We start from the raw sequence: 12,180 nt of genomic DNA, 5'->3' as shown, positions 1-12,180 counted from the left end.
TAAAGTAAAAAATAAGGTTGGTAATAAGTATCTGCCTCTGTCTCAGTCAGTTGCTGATAGAGTCTCTCAGAGGACATCCATGCTAGACTCCTGTCTGCAAGCACAACATAGGATCAGTAATAATTAATGTTAGGGTTTGGTGCCCACGCATGGGATGGATTCCAAGTTGGGCCGTTCACAGCCTTTCCTTGATGTCAGAGTTCCCTATGGAAGTTAGGGGAAAGATTGAAGAAGCTGAGGACAATGGCAACCACATAAGAAGTCCAACAGTGTCAACTAACGTGGATCCCTGGGAGCTCTCGGAGACTAAGCCACCAACCAAAGAGCATACATGAGCTGGTGTGAGAACTCTGGCTCATACACAGCAGAAGACTGGTTTGTTTGGCCTCAGTGGGAGAACCTAATCCTATAGAGACTTGATGCCCAGTGTATGTGTGGGGAACCTTATCAAAAGTGAAGAGGAGGGGGAGTGGGGTGGAAAAGGGGGATTGGGAGGGGCAGCAACATTTGGGATGTAAATAAATAAAATAATTAATTAAAATATAAGATAGAAAGAAAAAGATATGTGTGGATAGTATTAAAACCTTAATACAAAATAAACATGTGTAAAAAAAGGTATTCTCTAATTATACAAAAATACCAAGTTTTAAAGCATTGCCTGCCACTGGCTGTCAGTGGAAGGGAGAAAAATACTTTATATCAATGACTTGGAGGCAGAAATTAAACAAAGCAATTATACCCAAAAGTTACTGCCAAGTACTTCAATGTGTGAACTTTGTATTTCTGCAAACTAGTTCATTGTTAAGGCTGAGTAAAGTCACTTACCGTTTCCAGAGTATAGAAATGATGGGCAGGGATGTGACCTGTTTGGTAGAGTGATTCCTCTTGTGCAGAAACCCCTGGGTTAAAGCCAGCAGCACATGCAAAGGAGTGTTGGTACACAGCTGTGATCCCAGCACTCCAGAGGGAGAGGCAAGAGGACCCAGAATCCAACATTATCTCTAAAGACATAGTGATTTTGAAGCCAATCTAAGCTACGTGAGCCCTTGTCTTGAAAGAAGAGAATTCTATGAAATTGGAAGGGCTGCATCTCATCCCTCAGGCAGAGTTCACATACAACCACTCCACTGATCCAGCAAAAAATGTATCAACAGCAGCTTGGGGCATAGAACCTCAGTTGTTAGCATAGAGGTAAACATTCTGGAGATGAGTTCCCTCTGGACAGAAACCACGTTTGGAAAATGTTTCAGACTTGGTTGCAGCCTTGTCAGAAGTCAGTAGAGGGTAGCTGTCAGGCAGGGGGCAGACCTTCTCCCTCAGCAGTGTGCAGCAATGCAGATGAGATGTCTACCATCACCACTTCAGCCCCCAGCATCCAGGGTGCCCAAGGGCCTTGGAATTCCTGACACTCAGCTGGATGCATGCACAGTTAGCAGAGGCCTCTGCACTGGGCAGTCAAAGGCCTTGGGATTTTCCCACTGCAGGATTTGAAAGACACTTTTGTCAGAACAGCACCTCCAAAGCTGCACTGGGGAAAGTAAACAGATCTTTGGGAGTCTTGGAGTGAGCTTTGTCTCCTCCCACTGCATCCACAGTCCAGCCATAGGCAGTCCACAGAGGGATTCTGGTCCTCTCTCTGCAGGCCTTGGAACAGATTCCAACTGGAGACAAAGCAGGAAAAAATGGTAAATCTACAAGGAAGGGGGTTATGAGAGCCTCTCCTGTTCTGTGGTTCCAGTTTTCTGAAATTGATGCAGGGCTTAACAAACTTTCCATGATAGGCTTTACTGTGGAATATGAGTGCTAACTGCATTTGCCATGTGAACACCTCTTTTTCTTGTGAATATGGAAGCCAACTTGTGTGTCTTCCATTATTTGGAGAACTATACTCTAATTATACCCATGACTTGCAAATGCTGTCTTTGTATCTAAGAGAGTGTTTGTGGATGACTGACACTGTTCCCTCTACAGTTGAGATCACCTTCAGTGTCTCTAGAAATCTCAGTTTGTTCTTTGATGAAAGTCTTTTAAACGACACAGAAGTGCAAAGTTTGTACAAAGTAGTATGCATATTTGTGGATGTATATGAAATAGATGTTTATGAAAAGGAACACTCATAGATTTTTTATTATTCATTTATTTTATTATTTACTTACTTATTTAATTGTTTAATTAATTGATTATCTAAATGTGTATGCATGTGTGTCTATGACTGGGAATGTGCATGTGAGTGCAGGTTCCCATAGGTGACAAAAAGGGCATTGAATCCCTTGGAGCTGGAGTTATAGGTGATTGTGAGCTACCCTGCATAGATGCCAGAAACCAAACACAGGCCTTTTGTAAGAACAATATATGCTCTTAGTAAATGACCTATTTCTACAGTCCCTGTACTTTAAAGCATTTCCTCATTCAATTTGAACTCCAAGTCTTCAGTGAAGATATAAGATGTTCTAGACATAGAGGTCTTAAGCTTCGTTACTTCACAGCATGTGGAAAGGGTTACTGGTCTCAGTGTCTGGCTGACTGTGCCACATCGCCCCTGGTCTTTTCCATCTGTGCTTCTATTTCAACTTTTGGCAGCCCTTCTGAAAGACAAGTACTGAGTCTTGTCAAACAAATTTTTATTACCCTGTATCGATCACGTTTAGGACATTTTCACAAAGCTTTTGTTGCTAGTTTTCCTTCTTTTGTAACATTGAAGAAAACCTCAGAAACATATTTGAACTCCAGTCAAGTTGTTTCTTGATAGGTGCAGACTTAACATGGCTTTACTGATTGAGTAAAGTTCTCTGTTCTTGTGTGTGTGTGTGTGTGTGTGTGTGTGTGTGTGTGTGTGTGTGTGAGAGAGAGAGAGAGAGAGAGAGAGAGAGAGAGAGAGAGAGAGAGAGAAAGAGAGAGAGTCTTTGTAAGTGACTATCTGTGAGTAGGCATGTGTGTCTCTGTATGTATGTGAGTATGTGTGTCTTCATAAATGAGAGTATCTTTGGTTGTGCATGTGTATGTGTGTGTGTCTGTGTATATGTCTATGTAAATGAGTGTGCATGTCTGTGAATATGTGTGTGTATCTGTGTGAGTCTGTGTGTGTGTGTCTTTGGGAGTGCATATATGAGTGTGTGTGTCTGTTTGTGTGTGCCTGTGTGCCTATGTGAGTGAGTATGTGTCTGTACAAGTATGTGTATGTATGCATGACTGTGTATGTGTATATTCTGTGTATGTACGTATGTGTGTGTGTGTCTGTGTGAGCATGTGTGTGTCTTTGAGTTAGTATATATGTGAGTGTGGATATATGCGTGTATATGAGTGTGTGTGAGTCTGTGTGAGAGTGTGTGCCTTTGTGAGTGTATATGTGAGTATGTGTCTCTGTGTGTGTCTGTGTGAGTGTATCTGTGTATCTATGTGATTATGTGCACATGGGGGTTGATATTTGGTCTTTCTCAACTGCTCTCTGCCTTTATTCTTGAGACAGAGTTCCTCACTGCCTCTACTTTGCCCTGAGCTCACTGACTCAGAGTGACTGCCTTTCCATTTTTGCCTTGCCAGCATATCTTACAAGCACATACCTTTGTCCCGAGATGCTTTTTATATGGGGGTTAAGGATCTGAACTCAGACCCACATGCCTGTGCAGCAATCATCTTGCCACTGAGCCATCTCTCTAGTCCCTGGTCCAGCCAACTGATTTCTTGTGTGTTTATTGATCAAGATGCCAAAGGAAAGAGCCTATCTGTCTCATTCTATCTTAAGTATATGATCTAGAATCGAGAAATCATACAATTAAAACACATTCTTTGTACTTGCCATAAAACATTTTCAACCTTCCCATGCCAGCCTGCCTGGCTGTAGCTGTGGGATGTACACAGAAGCATTTAGAGAGAAGAGGAGAGAGGCAAGGGTACCGCATTACTACTGACTGCAGAGAGCCTCAGCCAGGCCGGCAGATGTATCTTCAAGGTCTGTTTCTAGTCCAAATTTAGTTGAAGGTTACTGAACATGGCTCAATTTTGTGAAGGCTTGGTGTTTATATATTTGGTGCCTAGAGAGTAATTTTAAGTTACCTTTTATCAAGCAACTAGTGACTTTTCCCCTAAAAGTGATATCCTGCTTCCCTATAGATTTTTAATAAATGTTAGCTGGTTTGGGTTCCGAAAGCTTTGTAAAATGCTTGCAGTTGCCTGGTGATATTAGTGACCATCTTCTCTTATTGAAATACTTTGGACTTCATGCATTCAAACTAGGATAGTTGTTTTTACCTGAACATTTCTTTCTTTAAAAATACATCGTTATTACTGTAGCTCTTAAGTTATTATTGTTGAACAAGACTCAATGAAATTTATTTAAAATTCCTATCCTAATTAAGCATATTATTATGTACATATTTTGAAAAAGCACTACATTTGTCTGCAAAACTTACAATTGTCTCTTACTCTCTTTTGCCTGTGATAAATTTGCATTTTAGTATGTCAAATCACTAGAAATTGGGTGACAGGAATATGAGATGGCTTGTTGAGATATTCCATCCTTTACTTTTGCCCAGAGCATACAACTGTGGGTACAATAAGATTCACTGTGTAATACAATTTAAAAATAAAAACGGGCTGAAAGTATGGCTCAGTTATTGAAGCATTTTCTTTGCAAGCATAATGACATGAGTTTAGTCTTCAGAACCTAAGGAAAAATGCCAGGTGTGGGGCACACTCACAATTCCAGTGCTGAAGAGGTGGAGAGAGAAAGGGGCCTGGGTCTCAATGGGTAGCCAGCCCAACCAACCTGGAAAGCTGTAAGACAGTAGGAAACTCTCTCTCCAAAGAGGTGGGTGATCTTTCTAAGGAAGACTTCTCCAGTTGGCACACATATGCATATATACTTGCATCAGCACATGCATGAATTTACACACATGTATAAAAATGAAGTTGGTATATTCAAAGAAGGTGCATTATCCCTCATACCTCATGCACTGACCTAAGGGCCATCACATTATCTAACAGAGAACCCCTCTTTCCATTGCAAATCCCACAGCCCTCGGGATCTCTTAGCATTCAGTGGCATTGACTATGACATCTCTTCCAAGGATTTTCATTCTATTCTCCCTTGTGTCAAAAGCCATTTCACTCCTATATTTACATGCTACAAGTCTAAAAGCTGTGACAATGTGAGTGTGGTTGCCATGGAGTCATAGATGCTGGCCTCTCTTCCCCCTTTGCCATAAACTCTCAGCAGCAACACAGGGAATGCTGCTAAGGTCTGCTTAATCCAGGGAGAAGCTACCTACAGCCCCTCACCTCCAGGTTCCACCCTCTTTAATAGCCTCCTCCATTCTATCTGAAGTCACTCTTCATAGATACAGGACTGACCAAGGGCTGGTAGCAAGGCTGTACCTCACCCTTAGTCTTTTGCTAAAGCCTGGCATAGAGTGCTGAAATAATGTCTCCATGAGTCCTCAGGTTGATGAGCAGGGTGTGGTCAGAAAAGGAGAAACCCTCCAGGCTGTGTAGTGGCAGAGGTGCAGCAGAGCCTGAGAGTGTCTACAGTAAGCTGAGTACACAGAAGTTTGGATCACAGCTCTCATATTTGAGTTTCTCTTTCATTTTCTGTGCACATAGTCTTCTTTGCAGTTTGTTCCTTTGTTCATCCACAGATAATCCTTTTTATTGAGTTTTTAGTTACATATACATAGTGTATACATACTTATGACTCTTGCTCCATCATCTTACAATCCTGTGTAACAACACACACAAACACACACACACACACACACACACACACACACACACACACACACACAGAGAGAGAGAGAGAGAGAGAGAGAGAGAGAGAGAGAGAGAGAGAGAGAGAGAGAGATTCTGACGGAGTCAATTCTTTCTCACCCACTGAGTTTATTGGAACTATCAATTGGAGTTCCATGGGCTCAGCACTGAGTTTGCAATGAACAGCAGTAACTCAACCCCCTGAGAATGGATCAACAGCCATTGGTTAGTCAGTAAAAATTGGGCTCTGTGATAGTAATTGCATTACCCTTTCCAAATGTGTTTTTTTTTTTCTTTCTGACTTGAACTTGGTGGCCACCACATTTATTCACCACTCAACTCTTCTCAACCTTCAATGCATATTCAAATGACCTGAGGCCTTACTGAAATGCTGACCTCTTTTGGGAGAATGTATGGTTTTGATGGAACAAATGTCCTTTCTCTATTGAGTCTACAGTACTGTTGCCCATGTCTGTAAACCTCAAGTTAAGGAGCAAGAACCTAAATAATCTTGCCAGTCCATTCTCTAACTTTTAAGGACATTGTCCCTATAATTCCCAGCTTAGGAGAACTTTAGGATCTGTCTGACAAGCTCAAGAGGTATTTAAGATGTGTCTGATAAGCTCTATTATGTAAGTTCCCAAACTGCTATTCTGATTTCTCAAGTCCTCTTTTCCTGCCTTCCCCTTTATGTTAAACTCTTCAAACTCTAATGCTTATTTTACATACTAATATTTATTGATCAGTTACAATGTCAGGTACTGATTCCATATTAGATGCTAGCTGGCTGCCCCAAATTTCAGTCTTAACTCTGTCTGTTCTCCTCTTTGATTTCTTTCTTTGGTTTAATTGCCTCTGCTGTTATCATTTTCCTTGGATTTCTCTTAAAAAGCTTTCCAACGTTCCTCCATTATACGATCGCATAACTATATTACAAGCATAGAATTACCATCTGACCATTAAAACATCTCATGTAGTATGGCTCTTCTATGTACCCCCAGAGTCACATAGTAAAAGCTTTCTTCCCAAATTACAGTGCTGTTGGGAAGTTTGAGAAACACAAAGCTGTAGGGACTAATGGGAGGAGGTCTTCTAGTCCTTAGGTATGTGCCTGTAGTAAGGACAGTGGGACAAAGATTTCCCTCTCCCTCCTGGTTCCACACTTTAGCCAGGAGGTAGGGAGATTCTTTTTTTTTTTTTTTACCAGCATATACTCCCCCCCCCCCTCTTTGCATGGGCTTAACAACAGCAGCCAAGAAACCTTGGATAAATAAACCTGCAAAGCTAGGAGCCAAATAAACCTTTGCTCTTTATAAGTTGATTAAACCAGGAATTTGTTATAGTCATGGAAAAGTGACTATCAAAGCTATTTTCCGTAATTAAGAGTATATGTTGGCTGCTGGTTGACATGGTTGAGGGTGAAGCTATTTGTTCTGCCTCTGCCAATTTAATAAATTTGAAAAACTTATGTTGTTGGGTGAATTCTTACTGTAGAACCACAAAATACTAGAGCTAAAAGACCTAAGACCATACTGACACATAGAGCATATTAGACCAGTGGGACCTTGAATATAAGGCAAAATGGGTCACCATTCATCAGGAGACTATATTAGTAAGATTTAATGGGGTAGTTAAGATGCAACCAGGACTTATGAATATTCCCACACCTGTCTGTCAGCCCAGGATTTGGAATGAAGAGATAGGAGGAAGGTAGTGAGCAAGGAAAGAAAGTAATGAAGAAACAAACAAACAAACAACAACAACAAAGAGCAAAGAATGAAGAGAGACACGATGTGCAGGGAAGAAAAACAGACTCTTAAACAAGACATTTCTGAGGTCCAACAAAAGCAAACCTCCAAAGGGATTTTGGAAGTCTCTTGATGAGATAAAAGAAGTCAGCTTATATGTAACCTTCTAGATTACAGTTTGCTTGTGATAAAACTTTGAACAGCTCTCTACCAGGAAATAGTGAAGAAGTTAGCCGTATTGCAAAACTTCACAGACATGTATTGAGAATGATATGGTGATGCCCACTATAACACAGCAGCAGGAGAGCAGAAGTATCAAGTTCAAGACCAGCCTGAGCTATGTTCACTCCTGTTCAGTCCCCAGTTAAGCCCAACATACATTAAGTATGGAACAGATCTATGGATTTTAAAGATGAAAAAGAAAAGGAAAGAGAACTTACCAAGGCTGTGTTAACTTGGCAAAGAGTTAGGAAAAAACATCCAATTTCCTCCAAGCCAGTAAATGGCTGGCTGTGCCAAAGAGGCCCGACTGATCCATCTCTTTCTCCTTTTTGTGGTCCCAGCTCTAGGTTCAAGAGTACCGATGCTCAGAAACCAAGGAAGGACGTAAGGTGTCTGTATCTGTGAAGGATGTGCCTCTGTGGTTGAACTGTTCGGTGAGATCCTTTGCCATTGCCTAGATTTATGCAAAAGCCTCTGCTGTTATCTTGTCACTTCTAAGCTTTCTATGTTTCTATAAACTTGCTCGAATGGATTGGGAAATCAGTGTGATTCATCTGTCTAAAACTTTGCAGTGGTTGTCATACCTTTTCAAAATATATTCTCCTTTCTGCACTGTGGCCAGGACCCTGCAGGACAGACCCCAGTGTTTCAGTGCATAACCTGGTTCTCTGGCCCTCTCCTTTGTATACTGGTCCATGTCTTCAGTAGAGCATTAATGGTATCCTGTGTTACATACTATCTTTGCTCTTGTAATTCTTCCATTTTTCTCGTTTGTTTACCTGCTTTCTTGTTAACACATAAACCATCAAATAGTGTCTTCTCAGAAGGACATTAGATTGTAAGTCATACACTGACATATTATTTACCCACCTGACTAACTTTTCAGTTATTTCTATTTCCTTCAGACAACGCACTTAAAAAGTTAGAACTTACATTATTGATTCTTGAAACTATTGTGTGATTCTTTTCCTTTATCTATGAGTTAAAAGCTATTGACCATGGACTCTAGAGAGTATCTTACCACCAAATACCTAGTACCACAGGCCTGCCTAGAACATATCCGACACTTAAGAAATGTGCATAAACAATGGACTATCACAGCAGGTATCATGGTGTAAAATATCTTGATCCTTCTGGGTGGAAACAAGTATTATTTAAGTATTTCTGAAGGACGGAATATTGGCTCATTTAGCAATCCTAATTAAAACAATTGTATTTAAAGCAAATTTGTTTTTAATTGTGTTAAAGTCAGCTCCAGTTGTCAACTTGACACACCCAGAAAAGGGAACACCAACAGAGGAGTCTCCTCCACCACCATGGCCTGTGGACATTTTAGTGTGGATTTCTCTTGATGAATGATTGACATAGGAAGCCCAAGCCCACTATGGGTGGTGACACCTGTGGGCAGGTGGTCCTGGACTATATAAAAAAGCAAACTGAGAAAGTCATGTCGAGCAAGCCTATAGGCAGTATTTCTCCATGGTCTCTGTTACAGTTCCTACTTTCATTCTTGCCTGGGCTCCTGCCCGTATTTTCCTGGAGGATGAACCCATGACCTGTATGCAAACAAACCCCCACCCCCAGGTTTTTATTACAGCAACAGAAAACAAACAAATGTTGTCTGGGGACTTCAGGTAATAATATAAACTACTAGAACACTGATCACTTCTGTGTACCAGAAGGAGATGATTATAAGAAAACATCACTGGAAACACTAGTTATTTGATTATCTTTACTGCAATAGCCCATGATATCTTAGCATGAAATAGAGAGCAATGCATCCAAGGAGGCACCAATAAGATGCAGCAGAATGAGGCATGTCAGAAAAAAAAGGGGGGAGAGAGCAATTTCTGGGTAGAACCCACACACAGAGACTTATTTAGGGGATTCTGTGACCAGAACAACCAGCTATGCCCTGGTGAAAACAGACCTTGCTTGTATGCTTCATCCCTGAGCTGCGAGGTAGGGGTGTGCAGACTCAATGGGACTTAGTAAACTGCCAGGTCAGGAACTGCCAAGTAATGTCCTCTGTGCACACAGAGCAATTTTTCTAGAAGAAAAACAAATAGAAGGAAATATATAGGCTATACCTGAAGGGAAGTCCTCAAGCTCACAGACGCAAAGGACTATTGGAGTTAGAATCTACAGTACATGTCTCACAGACCTGTACCTGAATCTATGGGACCAAGTGTGTCCTTGTCACAGTCTACTAGCCTTGGTTAGGAGCGTGACCTTCCTGTGACAGTCTCTCTCACCTTCTCAGCTTGAGAGGCCAGGAAACTGATGATTCTCCAGCCAATTCTTCCCTCCCTGTAAGTTGAGCTAAACTCTCAGATGCAGTGAAATTATTGTCAGCTAGTAGCTGACACAATGTAATAGAATATTTAACCTAAGAAATACTAGCACGGAAAATATTATCCCCATTTACCACATGCTGTGCTTATACATGAAGCATCTGACTTAATCCCCAAACAACCCCCATGTGTTGAATATTATTACAATGCTTCCCTTTATTCTCTCAAAAGCAATGACTTAAAAGTTATTCTCACTTACTCTAGCAGGTCAATATCTGGATTTGAGGCAGATGTGATGTGCCCACTGCTCTAGGAATGCAAGAGAAGAGTCAAAGCAAGTTCCGGGACAGGCTGATCCACATAGAAGACTTTGTCTCAAACAAAAAGAAGCCAGAAACTATTGACATGGGTTTTCACTGGTTCGAACCTTCATCATCAGGGTTTACCAGTTTGACATATTAATTTTTATTAACTTTAGCCTGAATTATGCTACTTTTATCAAAGTTTTTTATTATTATTGTTGTTTGTTTAAGTATTTATTTTTAATTATGTGCATTTTAATTATGTAGGATGTGAGTGCATGTACATACAGAGGCCAGAAGAGTGTGCCAGATCATCTAGAGCTAGAGTTACGAGTAGTTTTGTGTTGCCATGTCAGGGATGGGAAAATGAGTAGGTAAAGAAAATATGGTCCATATACAGAATGGAATATTATGCAGCAATAAACAATGAAATCAGGAGATTTGTTGGAAAATTGATGAGTTTGGAAACTGAGCTTCAGAATTAGGTTACAATTTTTCACATGAAAAACAAAAATGTAGCATACACTGACAGCCGCTAGACCTTGTAGGTATATAGCACACTTGCCTTTTCTCAGACATCCACTGTTCCTCTTCCAGCCATGCACTATAATACATTCCAAAACTCCCAGCCTTCAGCCTCATAGACTCCTCTTCCTTTAGACCATAATTAATTGAAGCTTCCTCCAGAACGCCCTTCAAGATCACCCTTTCCTTCATAGCACAAACTTCCCCTGCCCTGCAGACCTAGACTAGGGGTGAGGTATTGGAGTTTTTTTTATCATTTCACACCTAGTGTTTAAACATAGTCTGTCTCGGAGCAGGTTCTCATGAAGATGTATTGTAAGCATAAAGGAATAACCGAGTTGGGTTTGGTAGGCCATGCTGGCTGCTTCCACAGCAACTTGAGCCTCTCTTACTTTGCTAATCAGTGACATTTTATGGCCATGTTTTTCAAATGAGTTTTGAAAAATGTCAATAATCCTGAGTTAGTGCTCCATGAGAATATCATGTAACTAAGACAGTTTTTGGCAGTGGGCCAAGAAAATCAGAATTTTTCCAGTGTGTTCTACTTTCTGGTAATCTATGTCTCATTTCACTTCTGAGTAGGGAACAGATACATGAACTTGAGGAAAATTCCAGATATGCACACATGCACATAAATGAATACCACAAAAGATTGATGGCACAGCCTCTTGAATGTAATATACCTTAAAATCAAGTTCATCCTCTTTTATTCCTTATGTTCTTATTTGTTTTCTCAACAGATTAATATAGGTGGGCTTGAACACTCGGTGCAAGTGGTTAGTAAAGAATGTGAAGGAAATAATGAAATCCCATGGTTCAGATTAGATTTGTAAGGTGGGCTCATTAATGAAATCCCATGGTTCAGATTAGCTTTGAAAGGTTGGCTCATCCACCTTCGAATACCTCTGATGTGTGGTAATCACAGAGGAGAGAAAGAAGGATGATGGAAAAATTAAGGTATGGCTTCAAACTGCCACAATCATGTTAGACAAGGACCACACCACTAATGATGCAGAAGGGCCACGCCAGAGATAATGGAGAAGGTCCACAACAGAGATAATGGAGAAGGTCCAAACCAGTGATAATGGAGAAGTTTCACACCAGTGATGATGGGGAAGATTCACACCAGTGATGGTGTATCCTTTCCCGTGGGACTCAGTTATTCGTGGGTGAGAGGGGGACTGCAAACCTGGAAGAAAATGGGATGGAAGAGAAAGAAAAGCCGAAGACCAAGTAGATTGTTTCCTATCAAGGTCTCCATTTGTTAGGCTGAGACGCCAGGTTTTAAAGCATACATTGAGGGGAATGGGGGGGGGGGTTGAGGGGGAATTTAACAAAGAACAAAGA

The 12,180-nt window shown here is 40.9% G+C and overlaps 1 long non-coding RNA gene across 2 annotated transcripts; it reads left to right on the top strand.

Annotated features, from left to right (window-relative positions):
• Nucleotides 1-1,582: 1,582 nt before the first annotated feature.
• Nucleotides 1,583-10,745, top strand: Gm30011. 2 transcript variants are annotated; one of them, XR_880792.2, is made up of 3 exons: nucleotides 1,583-1,685; nucleotides 8,054-8,146; nucleotides 10,274-10,745. It is a non-coding gene; the product is annotated as a predicted gene, 30011 (long non-coding RNA). The 2 variants fall into 2 exon arrangements; XR_389708.1 differs by having other exon boundaries at nucleotides 1,594-1,685; nucleotides 10,271-10,309.
• Nucleotides 10,746-12,180: the final 1,435 nt, after the last annotated feature.

This window comes from Mus musculus, chromosome 3 (assembly GCF_000001635.26).
Source record: "Mus musculus strain C57BL/6J chromosome 3, GRCm38.p6 C57BL/6J".
NCBI classification, from domain to species: domain Eukaryota; kingdom Metazoa; phylum Chordata; class Mammalia; order Rodentia; family Muridae; genus Mus; species Mus musculus.
This window is presented reverse-complemented; position numbering and strand designations above follow the sequence as displayed.